General features: G+C 33.8%; 1 protein-coding gene across 5 annotated transcripts in view; it reads left to right on the forward strand.

Annotated features, from left to right (window-relative positions):
- Nucleotides 1-13,172, forward strand: part of LOC106876842 (LIM/homeobox protein Lhx9) — a 253,651-nt gene that overhangs the window by 178,123 nt on the left and 62,356 nt on the right. The gene's annotated exons all lie outside the window — the stretch shown is intronic.

The following is a 13,172-nucleotide window of genomic DNA, read 5'->3' on the forward strand; positions in this document are numbered from 1 at the left end:
TGTGTGTGTGTGTGTGTGTGTGTGTGTGTGTAATACCGATAACATGTCCATGTTTACTTTACGTGGTTGTCAAGAAAGTTCTTGTGGTCTTTATAAGGTTGTCAAGAAAGTTCTTGTGGTTTTTAACCTTTAAATTCAGATGCATATATCTCGGCTAAAACAAAACTTTATTAATTGAAATAAATACTATCAGAATCAACACAATTTTGCCAACGCGAAACAAGTTCATTTATGCCAGTAGCGTGAAAATCCTGCATTCTGGTGGCGATGAAGTCGTTGAAGGCGTGTTTGGCATCGTCTTGGTTTTTGAAGCATTTCTCACGCAGGAAATTGTCGAGATGCTTGAAAAAGTGGTTGTCGGTAGGCGAGAGGTTTGGTGAGTATGGCAGATGAAACAGAGTTCCGTTGCCCAATTCGTTCAACTTCTGCAGAGTCACCTGTGCGACGTACGGCCGAGCGTTGTCGTGGAGAAAAATTGGTCCTTTTCTATTGACCAATGATGGCTGTTGTTGTCGGAGTTTCTTATATATTTCATCCATTTGCTGACAGTACTTCTCCGCCGTAATGGTTTCACCTGGATCCAAAAAGCGGTGATGGATGAGACCGGCCGTAGACCACCAAACAGTCACTCTGACCTTCTTTTGACAAAACTTTGGCTTTGGGAAGTCCGTGGAGCTTCGTCGGCGACAAACCACTGAGCTGAGCGTCATCGGTTGTCGTAAAGAATCCACTTTTCATCGCAAGTCACAATCCGGTCGAGAAACGGGTCGTTCTTGTTGCGTAAAAAAAAGGGAAGACGACACTTCAAAACGGCGTTTCTTATTTGGTTGTCGTTCAATTCGTGCGGCACCCATTTCTCAAGTATTTTTGTTTTTCCAGTCTCTTTCAACTGGTTGGAAATAGTCGTATACGTTACGTCTAATTCAGAAGCAAGCTCTCGAACAGTTGTGCGTGGATTGGCTTCGACTAAGGCTCTTAGTTGATCGTTGTCAAAATCCTATGTTCGACCACTACGCTTATCATCTACAAGACTCTCGTCACCGCTACGAAATTTCTTGAACCACCATTGTGCTGTACGTTCATTAGTGGTACCTGGGCCAAACGCATCGTTGATATCGCGAGCTGTTTCAGCACCTTTTCGGCCGAGCTTGAACTGGAATAAGAAAATTGTGCGAATTAGGTCTCATTATTCAAAAAGAAAAAGAGTAACACGATTAAACAGAACGAAAAACGGGTTTTAAATTGATATATAAAGTCAAAGTAATTTAACGAAAATTAATTTGAAAATACATAATTTAATACCAAAATTTTAAATTCCGCAAGAACTTTCTTGACAACTTAATACATGAGGAGGGTATTGTATAGTGGAAATCGAAAAAGAGGAAACACGACCTCAGAATTGTTATGTCAACTTATACATTATTTAATATTCTTGTTTTGTATCTTTTATCAAATAATTAATTATTATTACGATTAAAACCAATTCCATTGCGAACCAAAATTCCAATGACTGTATGAAAAATGGAAATTTCCTTATATCTCAATGCACAGTAATCTATGATTTAAATATTGCCATTAAATACTCACTATTGTTTTTCAATTCCCTTGCCTGCATAGAAAAACTAAAATGTGTTATTGGTGAAATTCTAGATAATTATAAAATTGAAGAGTGACCTATATGTTATGGTTCAAGCAGCCTTAATTTGAAACTGATTTTCAACTATATTCATCTCTTCTGTAACATAAAATACAACCACCTTTGATAAGAAGAGATTCTAGAGTGAGTTTGTCGATAATAACTACAGGTAAACGACGGTTCCATAGTTCGGTTATTATGTGATCCTTATTGCGCGAATCTTTAGATGCACATGTGTATATCTAAAATTTTAAGTATTTTCTTTCAAACCAATTAGTGAAATTCATTTAAATATATTGAAATTACAAAACATTTTCCTGAACGAAAAGCTGCCCACGATATTAATAACATTTCTAACACTCACAATGATATATACATCCTGTTTTACGAACGTTGCGTTGCAATGGAAGGGTTTTAGATGTTTCTTTTGAAAATTCTATAATTTTTCGTTGCCATTTTCAAATTTTATTTATAATTTTCACAAGTTCCACTTCAATTTAAAAATATTTTAAAATATCTTAATTTAAAGGGTAAGATAGAAAATGAAACATTTATTAATTGCGAAATTACTGAAAAAGATATTTTTCCTGAAAAGATTGAAAATAAATAATGAAATATGTCCACTGTACTCTGTGTTTTTTCCAACATCATTAAATATTTTCATCATATCTCTTTTCCCTTAAATCTGCGTAGTAGATCCATAAATACAGCAGCAAATAATCATATACATACAACGCACACACACACACACACATCCATCCATCCATTCAAACATCCATCCATCCATACATACATTTATGTATATATATATATATATATATATAATTACACACACACATACATATATATATTATCGATACACAAATACACAAACACACACAAACACACACACACGCACACACACACACGCACACGCACACATATATATATACACACATGCAAACATACTAGAAAACCCCATGTACATGTATATTGTCCATGTTGCTGTCTCCTTATATTTGTGCATGAGTATTTGTGTTTCTATGAGCCTCTGTATGAATGTCTGCATATTTGTGCGTGTATGTAAATGCATATGTGGTGATGTATGTCTGTGTACCCATTTTTATTAATTCTCATTAATTTTTTTCTTTTAAATTCAATTTCGCTGAAATAGCTTAAGGCTAAACTAAGAATAAAATATTTTAATAATAATAATAATATTAATAATAATAACAATAATAATACTGTTAATAATAATAATAATAATAATAATAATAATAATAATAATAATAATAATAATAATAATAACAATAATAATACTGTTAATAATAATAATAATAATAATAATAATAATAATAATAATAATAATAATAATAATAATAATAATAATAACAATAATTGTAATAATATCAATCAAAATTATCACAAGGGCGAGAATAATACTAGTACAAACAAGAAGAAGTTTGAGCGAAGTAATAATAATAATTTCAGCATCATAAGTATTAATAGTTGTAGTATTATTATGAATAGTAATAATGAAAGAATGATCAATTTAAAACGTAAGCTTATTCAAATGTCTAAATATTGCCTATAAATATTTTGTAGTTTAAAACGATCTGAATATCCGGTTTTTACCATATTTTTAAATATTTTGAATTTCCTTCTGGCAGTACAACTTTGGCTCAGTGAAATATTCATTGAAAAGTTTTACTTTAGAGTAAATGCAAAAAAAAAAAAAAAAAAAAAAAAAAAAAAAAAAAAAAAAAAAAAAAAAGCACCATTAAATATGAAGATGAAAGGGAACAGAACCTTGGAAGTAAGGGAATAGCAGAGATAGAAAGGTAGATAGAAAGATAGATAGATAGATAGATAGATAGAGAGAGAGAGAGAGAGAGAGAGAGAGAGAGAGAGAGAAAGAGAGAGAGAGAGAGAGAGAGGCAAAGGCGGAGAGAGTGAATGAATGAGAGGGTAAGTTCATAGGTGAGATTCTGATGGACGAGATGGCGTAGTGAACGGAACGTAGCAGCAGTCGACAGACATATACGTACATACATGTACATGCAAATACATACACACGTGCACACACACACATACACACACACACACACACATTATTGCGCATGCGTGTGTGCCTGTGTGAGGGTGTGAGACTAGCAAGTATGCACAAATATAAGCATATATATGTAAGTGGTTGTGGGTGTCTATATCTAAATAAAAAAAGGAAGAGATGGTTGCTTAAAGATGGATACATAGAGATTAAGTAGAGAGTGGTTAAGAAAAAAGGAAAGGGTGAGTAAGAAACTAAGAAAGTGAGGTAAGAATTGAAAAGAAAAATAGGAAAATATTGAAGAAAAATGAGACGAAATAGTAATTAAGTGAACGGCACAAATATTTTACCAATACCAAAGGAAAAATTTTGTAAGGGTGTATGAAATTATCTAAGATGTAAAAGCAAGTTGTTCTGGGTGTAGTTCAGAATTTCCTTGAGGCCATATTATATCGGGAAAGGTATATGTTGTAATGACAGTAATCAATAGGCCATGAACACGCATACGTTTACATATACCACAAATTATATATACACATATACAACAAACTACATGCACGTATACATACACAAACACGTACTCATATATTAGCAAGCCTACGCGAACATTATTTGCATAAAAAGCACACAACATATGAACGTATCTCGAGGTAAATAAATGCTGAGAGGAGCCCCCTAACTCTGCATATGTTTATACGTGAAATTATTCACAAGCATACAGAATCACGTGAGCAAATGTTTTACACACATTCTTAAGTATGTGGGTACTCTAACTCGCATACATATATGTATATATACTAATCACAATCATTTGTGTGTGTATACACACACACGAACACACACACACACAAACACACACACACACACACACATACATACATATATAAAGTAACAAACTTAGGAAAAGAGATCCTTCAAAGGGGTGTGTAAAACATCGAGTTCACTGGTATGTCAGTTGAATACCATATATATTAATATAATGCAATTACAAAGATAAATTAAGTAGAGAGATACTATTGGCAATCCAATAATTTGTAAATTCCAATAGTATTTTAAGTTGGTCATTCCAAGTATAGAGTTTTTACATAGTGTTATTGAATCGAGGGCTATATTTAAAGTAACCTAAAAGTAAGGAATACTTTAAATACTATTGGAATTTACAATGACTAATTTTAAATACTATCGGAATTCACTCAGAAGGTATTGGAATCTTATATGCAAGCCATTGTGCCTAAATAATGGATCTACAAATGCAATATCCCTGTATATCTCACATCTGTTTTAATTTCTCCACTTCACTCTCTATTTCGTATCTTATCTAAATTAACTATCGCTTAACCATTTTCTCACACTGCCTCCTATGAAGGGATATAATAAATATCCTGGAAACAGCTGTAAGACCTTGTATTTATAAATGTTCTAAAATCTTCACAGCCTTGGTTTTTTTATCTCATTCTGAAACAAAAATTATATATATATATATGTATAAGCACTGATAGTTCACACATAGGCGTGCGTGTGTGTGTGTCTGTGCAGTTATAGATATGGATATATTTCGAAAGTATGCTTTGTTATAAATATAGAGACATCATGAACATTTATAACTTTTTATATTTGAAGATGGGCATACTAGGAATGTGTGATTGACTGCATTAAAGTGATGAATATTGATACGTTCATCAGGTTAGTAGTGTGATATTCGAATGTAGCTGGAGGTATTTAGCAAAATGACGAGGTTTAGTAAATGTCTCTGATCTAACATTTACGTACATAGTTTTCAGTTTTGACGAATTTTTTGTGCCGAGCGTTATTAGCTTAGCATAACCCACAACATTTAATACATTTCAACATAGTTTTTATCTCTGGATGATAAGGACTACCGAGTTTATGATAGACTCGGTAGCATTTGCTTTCAAATTCAACACATAATAGAAGATTTTGTATTCGTTTTTTCAGTATTTCCCATGGAATAAGTTGGTTAAAATATGGTTGTTTAAATTTACGGCCTATTTACTTACGTACGATTTATGCACAATACTAAGCTTTGGTTTTGTTTGGTTTGTTTTGATAGAGAGCTTCAGTATTTTATGAGTCGTTAAGGAGATGCACAGTTGTATTTCTACATGCACAAATATTCACAGTTAATTTAGTTGGTTCTATGAATATTGTATAGCGTGTAATAATGGATGGTTGGATTATAGAATTGTAAAATAGTAAAAGACTGTATTTATTGAATACTTCTCTGTATAGACGGTTGATGAGGAAATGCTTCTTGACTAGGGCTAAAGCGCTTGTAACAATATCATTCTTAATGTTTATAGAAAATTATATGTAAATTTAATAATGTCTCAGTGTCTGTTATAGGTGTTAGTTGAAGGGGTTTAGAGGTTCATAGATACTTAAGTGTGAAAGCATTTGCTTCTTATTCATAACTGTAACAAAATGAGTAGATCAATGCCATATCAGATATTCTTCTATCAATATTTTTAATCAGCTTTTTAAAAACTATTGCTTATAATAACAATGGTATTTTTATATAAGCTTAAATCTTGTGGTAATCACCGTGCAATGACTATGGAAATAGTCTAATAAAGGGGCATTTAAGCCCTCGCCATATGCTACTATAGATCAACATTTAACAGTACATTCTAGGAATAATCACAGACTCTGTTTTTCTCTTTCAATGGTAATACACTGTTATAACTTGAAGCCTAACCTTTGTAAAAATGCAATTTTTCATAGCATATATTTTCAGTTTCTCTGGTTTGTAAAGGCTTACTCTATATATTTCCAAGGCGTACTGCATATATTTTGCCTCTGTTTATAAATACAAAAAAATAAACAAGTTTTCACAATATTTAAACGTAAAGAGTTAAGTATTTATACTAAAAACAATATAAGAAACATCATTATATGCCACATATATGAGCACTTCTCTCTAGTGCATACAATGTGTTTGCGTGTATATATATATATATATATATATATATAATATGATATAATAGGCTGTTCTGTGAAGCTAAGAGCAACAAAAGTACTCCAGCTGGTGAGAAATAAATATTGCTTAATGAAAATAGCATATATTTGTTATGAGCTACTAATAGTTTCATGTGAAGAAGACGTCTCAGGCATCATTTTATAACACATCTAGTGCCTTCGTACATCCTTCAAGCTATGCTCACATGGCATATACAAGTTTAGCATATGCAAGCTAAACGGGACTATAGTATAAGGGAAAATACGAGAAAAGGCAAGAAGAAGGTAGAGTGAAAGGTGGAAGGTTGAAAACATCAGAAAACGAAAGGAAAAAAAGAATTAGAGAAGAATTAGAGTTATGTCCCTTTGACCATAAAGCTTTAAGAAGGCTGACTGGATAAGAGTCTAAATTCTGTGGTCATCTGCTCAATCCAGAGAGGGTGATATTTTCTAATTCGCTAAGAAGAACTTAATCGATATGTTTACATCCGTTAAAAAATTCAGATACAGTATTCAGTAGTGCGGTGGAAGTTTTTAGATCTGAAAAGGATCTGCGATCTTTCAGCTACGCATAATTTTCAGTTTTTTGTTTGCTTGTTGTTTTTTTTTTACCCTTTGACATATAGTGTTGACTACTCAACTATTTTCAACTTGCTTGTATGTGAGTGACGGTAGACTTCAAACCTCATACCTGGCTAGCCAATTTAATGGCAGTACTTTTGTCCCTGTGCAGGAAGGAAAATATGTGGTTAGCATCGTGCTTAAGGGCCCGAGATCAGAACCTTCTCCTCGAAACCGAACACCACTACGTCGCAGAGACACTAATTTATACTTGTATGGATTGAAGCGACGTGAAATAAAGTGTTTTGCTCAAGAACACGAAGCACTGCCCGGTTCATGAATCGAAACCACGAGCAATACCCTAACCACTCGGCTAGCTGCCTTCACAGCAGTATGAATCTGATAGAAATTAATATCAAATTTCGCTTTGCTGTTCAGCACAAATCGAATGAAACAAAACAACATAGATGAGTAAGATGTTTCATTCGCCCACATTATGTGAAGAATACGAAGGTAGTTCGAGTTTCCAAATCGTTTCAGTTTTTGAGCCGACAGTGCTCTGAGAAGGCAATATTAAGCGTACGCAAGAAGACGAAAGGCCTGAAAATATGTATGACTCAGAGAATCGTATTATAATTTTACTCTCTACTTCCCACAAAAGTGGAATAGCATGGGCTTCTATTACCATGCTCTGTCCAAGTTGGTAGTTCTTAGATTTAGGAAGGCATTAGATTTAGGTAGGCATTAGATTTAGAGCTCTGTCGTGTAGCAGGGAGAGGCTGGACTCTTCGTCGGTACGATGACGTGTGTTCCAGTCGATACAACGGGTCGTAGTTCCCAGGGAAATTCAAGGTGATATAGAATGTGACAACGCTGGCCCTTTGAAATACAGGTACAACACATTTTTGCCACTGAGTGAAGTGGAGCAACGTGAAATGAAGTGTCTTGCTCAAGAACACAACGCGCTGCTGAGAGACGAATTCGTGATCGTAGGATCTTGAGCTGAATACACAAGCCATTAAGCCACGTGTCTTCACTAAAAAGGAGAATGAAACAGGAAATAGTTCACTGTGGATATGACAAAGGATGGCGAAGGCTTCCGAAGAACATACAAAAGCTGAGTGCATGGAAAAATCCAAACAAACATTTCCTGTTTTGTTGCAGTGGTCACATCTCCACTCAATTCGAAGTGCTTCATGGATACAGGAGGTAAAAAAAAAGCCTGCAACGTTAGCGGGGAAAATAAGCAGGCTTGTAATCAGTGCTGCCAGGCGCTGTTGGAGGGAACGATATTGGTGGAAGTTACTGTGAACTTGATGATTTTGAGACATCATTTCGTTAAAAAGAATGTCACCTACTGAAAGCTACAAATGGACGTACGTGAGTGCGTTCGTGTATGAGTGTGTTTATGAGTTTTTTTGAATGTATGTACGTATATTTGTGTTCATACAGACAGACACACACATATGAAAAAGAATGTGTGCATATACATACATACATACATACATACATATATGTGGGTGTGGGTGTATTTATATATATATATAAGTATGCATAAATCCATTTATGTATAGTTATATTCATTTACACACACACATACACATATATACATACACACAGGCGCACATACACATACACACGCAAACACGCAAATACACACAAACACACACACACACACACACACACATACACACACACTCACACACACACACACACGCACACACATATGGAGGAACATTATATCCGGTCTTCATGTTACAAAGCACTGTTGTGTAGTATTCAGACAACAATAAACCAACAGAAAATAAAATCATGATTTTCAGTTATTCTGATGTGTGAGATATTTGGTCGTTCTGCTGATGATTTTGATATGTATGTATGCATGACTTTCTTCATGTGTGTTTGGGTGTATGCATATATGCATACATGGGAGGGTTTGTGTGTAGATAGGCAGATGAATATATAAATATTCGTACACACACTCACATATATGTATACGTACACACACACACATATATATATATATATATACGTATATATATGTTTATTACATATATATATATGTGCATATGTGTGTGAGTATATGCATATGTGTATGCAAAACTGCGTGAGTGTAAATATATATTTATATATATATTTGCATATTATGTATGTTTATAACTCTAAAATATTCTCCTTTTAGTGTTTTCGAAAGTAATAATATAGTAGATGGTTAGTGGCATTGAGACAAGTCTCTTTTGTCGGAATGTAGTTCATTACTAGATTCATGGTATGACTATGCCTGTACACTGGAATTTCATCCGTTTCGCCATTGAAATGTTCTGAAACATGTTCGTAATGTTTAAAATAAGTTTTCGGATGCAGATTATAATTTATACATAAAATGGTCTCAAAAGACCATACCATAATTTCTTCAGGCTAATCTAAAACCGCAATATATTTATTGTTAATTTTCTAACTCTACTAATTTAGTAAATACGGTTATTGACCAATATTTCTCTAACCTTTTACCCTTTTTCGTACCGTAGACATTAATCGTATTGAATAAACAAAAAATGATGTTAAGTTCGAGCAGTACATTGCCACGTCTATTCAAACATTTTACAACATCTTGTCATTAGAGAACGATGCTCCAGGGTAAATAAATAATTGAAGTGCGGTCAACTTGTGCGAGTAAATGCTAGTAAACCTGCGTCCTTTACTAACTTCTTGTAAAAAATTGTGTTCCTTATGAGCTATCAATCACAGTATTAGACCACCGCCAGTCGGGTTACCACAATGTTAACTTTTAAGAGGTTTACAATGAAATGCATTTAAACAGTTAGCTTAAACATTGTTTTAAGTTCCTTATTGTAGCCATTTCTTTTCAATTAGAACAATGATGTTATTTGAAACTATCCGATAATTTATGCTGCTGCATATGCATTTATTGCTTGGTTCTAACATGTTTCATCTATATGTGAAATGAATATAGAGTCTATCTGTTTTTATCATTTTTAAGATTTGAAAGCTAGATGTCAAAACAAGAAAGTTTAGTTTTATTGGTATTTTGATTTCTACATTCAACATGTTCTCATATATAAAGACAGTTTCCTTAAGGAAATACAATATCTTGCAAGGAAAAAGTTACATATCCATCATTTTGGACTTTCCCTTAAACAATGATATATCAGCATGTGGTGATAAAAATGAGATTAGCTACTGTTGGTTGTAAAAATACTTGACGCTATTACTCATCGCATCAGAAGGTTATGTGAGAAGGAAGTGACTGTACTGAACCATAGCTTTTTGATTTTGTCACCACTTCAAGCTGTAACTTGTAGCTTCAACGTATATAATATATAGACTAAATAAAAAGTTATCATAGACCGTAATAATTATTATTAAAGGTTTAATGTATTAGCCTGTTGTTGCAGTTGTATTCCTTGATACAACAGTGAACACATAGAAAATTCTCTCAATGGAAGGAAACATGTTGAATTGCCTCTTCAAGTTAGAAAGAATGAGAAGCACATCCCCCATCCACATCTTGCATACATATCTTCATTTCTTTTTGTCACACATGTAAATTACATCTGTAAACAGAATCAAATTTTCTCTGTTTATATAGAATTGGGCTGGTGCTTCGACACATGCTGGTATGTAAATATTATGAAGACATTCAAATATATATATATACATACATACATACATACATACATATATATATATATATATATATATATATATATATATATATATATATATATATATATATATATATGTATATATATATAATATATGTATATATATACATATATATATATATATGTTAGTGGGCTACGATAACAGGGGGTTTGTCCCCAGTATCACTGCAATGGTATTAGCAACATTCCAGCCCTCTTTGACCTTCCTGTTTTACAGTGGTGGTTTAGTATTCTTTCTGGCATTCAATCAGTTTCCCGGTTATGTCATTTACTGAAATCTTGATGACAGATCCGTTGGTGATAGCTTTCGAAAACTTGTGGGAACAGTTCAAATTGAATTTGCAGGACGGAAAAACGTTTAGCATAGAGAAGACATCTACGTTGGTGTCACAATCTTGATAGACAGGAAAAAAGACAGCAAATTGCTAGATAACTTATCTTCGCGCAGAAACTGAATAACCGCGAAAATGCAATATTAAATTCACAATTCATAATTGTTGTGTTGAAATCTATGGCCGGTATTCATTTGTACTTAAATAGTATACTATAATATATATATATATATATATACACACACACACACACACACACACGTACACATACGCATGCGCACACTCACGCACACATGTATTACCAAATAAATATTTTTGTATCACTCCTATTGTTCCATAAAAAAAACAGTGCGTCGAACCTGAAGAGTGCCACAGAGGTACTTTTGCATTACTAACATATCACAAAGTATTAATGCATACATACCTGCATGCATATATAGAGGGATTGGACAAAATAATGGAAACACCTGAAAATTTCAAATTCATTTTAATACGGTGCAGGGCCGCATTTGACAGTAATTACAGCTTCAAATTCTTCGAGGTATGGACTCGTACAAAGTTTAAGTTGTTTCCAAAGGAATTTTTGTCCATTCTTCAGCTTAAACAGTCTCCAGTTCTTGTAGTGATGATGCTGGAGGTTATCGACTCTTTACTTGTTTTTCCAAAATGCACCATAAATGTTCAATAATATTGAGATCTGGGGACTGTGGTGGCCAGATAAGATGTTGAACTTCACTAGAATGTTCCCCGTGCCATTCAGTAACAACTTTAGTTGTGTGAATTGGTGCATTATCATCCTGAAAGATTACGTTTCCCTCCGGAAACAGTTCTGCAACAATAGGATAAAGTTGATCAGATAAAATGCTTAAATAGTCTTGACTATTAATTCTGCTACGAAGGGAAACCATTGAGCCAGCGGATTTCCAAGTTATTGCCCCCTCCCCCGATCTTCTATCGAAATGTTAGACGTCGTTAACTGTGGCTTGGTAAAAGGGAAAAAGCTCAACTACAACTGAGAATGGAACTTCATGGAAAAAAAGTTCTTCACTGTATCTGGTGAGATTGCAAAGGAGTAATTCACTTTGAATTGTGACCACCTAATGCAACAATCAATGATCAAGTCTACTGTCAGCAATTAGAACGTTTGAACCAAGCTTTTAAGAAAAAAAGGACCCGCTTTAGTGAATTGAAAAGGAGTGATGTTTCATCAGGACAATGCACGACCCCACACTGCAAAGATCACATGACAGAACATCGAAGAGTTTGGTTGGGAGAAAATTCCTCATCCACCTTATTCTCTCGACCTTGCTCCTTCAGACTACCATTTGTTTCGTAGTTTACAGAATTATTTGGGGGACATTCGCAAGCCAGGAGCAGGTCGAAATTGACATTTCAGAGTTTTACATTGATGACGTTAAAATGCTTGTAAATACAGGGAAGGAAGTCATAGATAATCAGGGAAATGATTAATTTCAATTAAATATAACATTTGATCACTTGATTTCTTTATTCAAAATTCGGACAGAACTTATGGAATGACCTGATATTTCTACATTTTTACCTTTTACTTCTTTCAGTTATAAGACTCCGGCCATACAGGGGCACCACCTTCAAGAGATTTTAGTAGAATCAATCGACTTTAGAATTTATTCTATCGGTCCTTTTTCCCGAAACGCTAAGCTACTGAGCCGTAAACAAGTGGTGGGATACAAACATATACACAAAGAGACATACTCATATATACACACACAAACACATTCATATATATACATATATAAAGGCATTTAATGTGCTCACAATATATATATATATATGTGTGTGTATGTGTATATATATATATATATATATATATATATATATATATATATAAAGTGTAGTATATTGCCACTTAAGTGTGGCTGACCCCTAGGGGTGGATGTTACTGTTGCTTTTAGCCCCAGGAGGATATCTCCTCC

Source organism: Octopus bimaculoides, chromosome 1, assembly GCF_001194135.2.
Source record: "Octopus bimaculoides isolate UCB-OBI-ISO-001 chromosome 1, ASM119413v2, whole genome shotgun sequence".
NCBI lineage: Eukaryota > Metazoa > Mollusca > Cephalopoda > Octopoda > Octopodidae > Octopus > Octopus bimaculoides.